This window comes from Armigeres subalbatus, chromosome 2 (genome assembly GCF_024139115.2).
Source record: "Armigeres subalbatus isolate Guangzhou_Male chromosome 2, GZ_Asu_2, whole genome shotgun sequence".
Taxonomy (NCBI): domain Eukaryota; kingdom Metazoa; phylum Arthropoda; class Insecta; order Diptera; family Culicidae; genus Armigeres; species Armigeres subalbatus.
The window spans coordinates 282,595,612-282,600,367 of NC_085140.1; the positions used below are offsets into that span (position 1 = coordinate 282,595,612).

General features: G+C 40.2%; 1 long non-coding RNA gene across 1 annotated transcript; it reads right to left on the reverse strand.

Moving 5' to 3' along the window:
- Window positions 1–329: 329 nt before the first annotated feature.
- Window positions 330–3,227, reverse strand: LOC134216442 (uncharacterized). Its single transcript, XR_009980671.1, has 2 exons — window positions 2,439–3,227; window positions 330–2,376 (listed from the first exon to the last, which is right to left on the reverse strand). It is a non-coding gene; the product is annotated as an uncharacterized LOC134216442 (long non-coding RNA).
- Window positions 3,228–4,756: the final 1,529 nt, after the last annotated feature.

Consider the following 4,756-nt stretch of genomic DNA (forward strand, 5'->3'; position numbering starts at 1 on the left):
ACCTTTTGAAAAATTTATGAACTGCTGTGTTCTGTTTTGAAAAATAAAATTTGAATGAGTGAAAACTAATGGGGCCTGAGTAGGGTAATGGATAACGTACAGGAGAAATGTTTGGAAATGGAAATGGAAGAGATGGGAACTGGAACTAAAGATAAAACTAAACATAAAATAAAAGACACCAAGTTTCGAATGGCACAACTACGTGGTGACTACTTGCGATACAGTAACGACATTCGAAAATAGTAATTTATTTTTGCGAGAGCTCAGTTTTCAACTGAAAATACAATATCAAGAGTCAAGTCTCGTGTGTTTTAGATAATCAGATTACACCATTTATTAAGTGATAAAAAACTTGATGTTGTGGTTAATGCTCATCGCATACATTTCATTTTCTTTCTCCACCTTAACACGTGATAAAGCTTGTAATCTGAATAGGCTCTTAAAGCAACTCTGTTGCTAAATGATTCCGACGAACTGAAGGCATTATATATACAGCCTGATTTTTTACGCGGTATTCTGCCAAATGTTGAACGGCTGATTTGTTGCCTATTGTTGAACTTCCATAAGAAATGCACGTGCGTTCAACAGAGGGCCAAGAAATTAGCCGTTCAACATTTGGCAAATTACCCTAATTGATTTATCGGTTAACCTGAACTTTCAGAACTTTTTAAATATCACCTGTTCTTTGATTTTTTGTACTTTTTCGTAGGGTTAACTCATTGTTTCAATGACGCTAAAGGTGTTAATCGACTAAAACCAAACCATGTAAACAAATCAAGGTGTATTTATATTTTGTAATTCTTGGCTGGGTTGGCTACGATAGTCGAAGCAGTGGCCAAGAGCCTAGTGTCGAGTAACGAACATGGTGGATCGTTATCCGAGAATTTTGATAATGATTTGCACATGGAACCAGCTTGTATAGCAAACTAAATTCAGTAAGTTCGTGATTTCCCTAGGCCTGAGAAGAAATGGCTTGCAATGACTACCCAGGAAACACATCTGGATGCTCTGGATTTACGAGAAAAACGCAATAGTTTTCTATAAATATTCATTTTTGCAACGTTCCCTTGAAAAAAAAACGAAAATTTACATAATGCTTCAAAATAAATCAAATAATAAACATTTCCATTCAACCTAACATCAAATAATGCTTAGTATGCTTAGTCCACCTTCCACTGAGATGAGCTATTGTCTATCAGCAGTGCAAACGGACGGTTAGAAAGACTCAATAATGAATGCGAACCTAAGAACCTACCCGCGTAATAATTAACGAGTTAAATAGTTAACTATAATAGTTAATTGAATTAGATCAAACCAAGCATAAATTTTTCTTCACGCCATATGTAACAATTATTAAAATTCGAGAAATCCTTTGGGGAAAGTTGGCAAACTTTTTTCGAAAACGGCTTGAAATACATGTTTAAAAACTGAATGATTTCCCATGGTATGTCAATTTTGATCGTTATCCAGAAATTTGTTATGAAAATTATTTAATGAATACAAAACAAAACAAAGCTCATATATATAAGGTAGTTTTAGAATGGATCAACTGAATGAAATCCTATTTAGTCTGTTCTGACTGCCTCCTGCTGACTAGAATAGGACGAAGTCGCATTCTTCGGGACACCAGCAACCGAGCGCGTTGTCCAGAAATCTGCACTGCCTCAAGTGTCCGCCAGTCTCGGGTACAGCTCCTTGAAAACACAAATGAAAGCTCAGTATCGAGTGATGTTTTCCTTCCTCAATCGCTTCAATCAGTGGCGTATCCACGGGGGTGGTTTTAGGTATAACCCCCCCCCCAAAGACACAATTTTTGGAAGAAAATTTTTTTTTCGAAAAAAAAATGTTCAGAAATCCCCCCCAAACCAATTTTCTGGCTACGCCACTGGCTTCAATAGCAAACTGTACTCCACGTTGGAGCCCATTTCGGTTATCATCTCCTACATCTTCTTGTGCAGTGCCGCTTCCAACTTTTCTTTTTTTCGATAACGTCTTTGTTGGTCATTGGAACACCAGGGAATGCAATGATAATTATGCTTATATTGTCGTAATTCTTGTGTAGACACGTATTGATGACCTGGTTGGCGATGTCTTCCAAGCTATCGGTGATCTGCATTCGACTATGTACAAACTGGCAGATGTAGACATTGTTCATCACATCTCACATACCGTCGCAGACAAAAACCAGAAACTCATCCGTTGGATCTTGAGTTTTGCAGAAATATTCAAGCTCGTGGGATACCAGCTGTTCGCACTGGCATAAATCCTTGACTTTTTTACAATCGTAATCATTTAATATTCATGACAGTCCGACGCTCCCGTTTACCCTTTAAGTCGTGACGGACCATCCAGCATTCTGGATTCGCTGCTTTTCACCTGGAAGGAAGTTTCGGTTTGTAAACCTGGGTTGAGATTATCGGTGAACAATTAAAGATTACCTGAGAAGTTTTGGCTGGAAATGACCGCCCATACTGCCGTGGTGCCAGATTTATCCACTCCCTATGCCAGCTCCGGAATGTCTCGCATGGATTCATTTAATTTGAGGAACCCAGAATGAATACCTTTCGTATTGTTATTTCCTAATTCCTGTGTTCGAACGATCGACTGGAGCAGATTGTTTGCACGATGATCGGCCACTTTGTGACCTGCAAGTCTGTCTATCAAAATAATTCCAATCCAATTAAATATGGTTTATGTGTAGTGTGCCTCTTTTATGACACAGCGCCACCCTTGCATAGATCCTGCACTGAAAGTTTTTTGCCTTCGCCATGCTCCTTGTGATTGGCCGTCATCAGCTTCTCCAGGAACGCACCCATCTCGCAGATTGACCTTGCTCTTCGGAATTCACACCGCATACCATTGAATCAGACGATCGCGGAGTACGCAGTACGAATTCACCTTCACAAAAAATACTTCTCGATATCGTGAATCAGCAAATCTAAGCGTATCCACTGTGGTTGGAAGCGAATCCTTTCTAATTCCTATACACATGCTGCTCGGCATCAGCATGTAACGCAGGAGAACACTCAACTTTGTTGTTTTTCACACTCCCTGGTTCTCTTGTACCCAAACTTGTATCTTCCCTTTTCACTAACTATATACTGATGGATTGTTACGAAATTACGAGTACAATGACCACGACCATGAAACAGCAACGACGACGATGCAATTTTCTTTTTCGCCCTACATGCCACCATTTGTGTTTGCACAAGCCAAGACCACAGCACTTCGCGTGAAAATCTTCCCGTCGTTGTTTTAAGTTTTTGACATTTAATTGTAAATAAACATGATACAGAGTTGCCAGAAAAAAAGTAATTTAACGATGTTCTCACCACTGCACAGTGTTGCCAAAATACGATTACTTTTAGGATCACCATCGTCTGGCAGGAATATTCACCTCATAAAACAGACGATGTTAATTTTTTGGAAAAATTGTATGAAAATAACCATTTCATAAAAACAGCTTATTTTATGCGCAATGTTATCTAAACCCAAGGACATTTTAGGGAAAAATACAAAACATAGGTGTTTGGTCGGACGGGAAAGGTCTATTGCGAGTGCTCTCAGAAATCATTCGCTCGCACGAGTGATTTGCTTGCAACGTCTGACGGAGCCTTTATTTACCATTTTCACCGGAGCGGTTTAAATTTATTTTTCGAACAGTTTCGTTTCAAAAAATTGAAACTGCCATACTCTTTTGTTTCATTTTTTCGCATTTTTGGACCAGAATCCGCAGTCTGATCCAAATTTTTCAAAACAATAAAAAAACAAAGAAGAGTGTTGTTTGTGTTTATGTTCACATATTTTGACAGGATTCTATCGCGCATTTCGACGAAAATATGTTTTGGCGTTTGCACAGGCTGCAAACGGATCGTGGATTTTTGACCAAAGTCTACCGGAACCATCGACTCCGATTTCGGTGGCGTTGGTGACATCCGATGCGGCTTGTTAGGTTCCTGCTGCTGCTGCTAGTGAAAAAAATTCTCCAAATGCCGTCGTTGGAGGAGCCGATGGAGAAGATTATGTACCTATACTGCTCGCATTCAGCAAGAATAGGCTATCATTCCCGGTGAACTACTGGCATCGCACGGAGCTGCTTATGTGATATGGAGTGGCACCAATATCCCTAAAATGGAATTCGGTAATCCACGGAATCATTCGCAAATTCTGAAAACAGTTTTTCGCTGATTCCGAAAATAGTTACCAGATTCCGACGTGAATCCTTCGCAGATTACATCGGGATTCAGAGGTAATCCTTTGCGGATTCCGGCAGAAAACATTCGCAGATTTCAACGGGTATCTTTTACAGATTCCGACGGAAAACCTCGCTTTCTGACGTAAATTCTTCGTGAATACCAACAGAAATCCTTCGCAGATTCCGACGGGAATTCATCAGCGATTCCGTTAAGATTTCTTCGCGGATTTCGAAGAAATTTTCGTGTATTTCGATCGGCCGTTAATGCTCAACCTGCCTTTTCTCTCCGACAGGAACCCTTCGCTTATTCTGACAGGCACAGGAACCATGTGCGTATTCTGTCGGAAGTCATACATGGACTATGGCGTGACTTAACGAGTGTTTCGACGGGAATCCTTCACGAATTTCGGCAGGAATCCTCAGATTCCGACGGGAAGCACTCAATGATTCCGACAGAATTTTTCGCGGATTCCGACGGCAATCCACAGAATCATTCGCTCTGTAAGATTCCGACGGGAATCTTTAGCGTATTTCGACAGAAAGCTTTCATGGATTCAGACA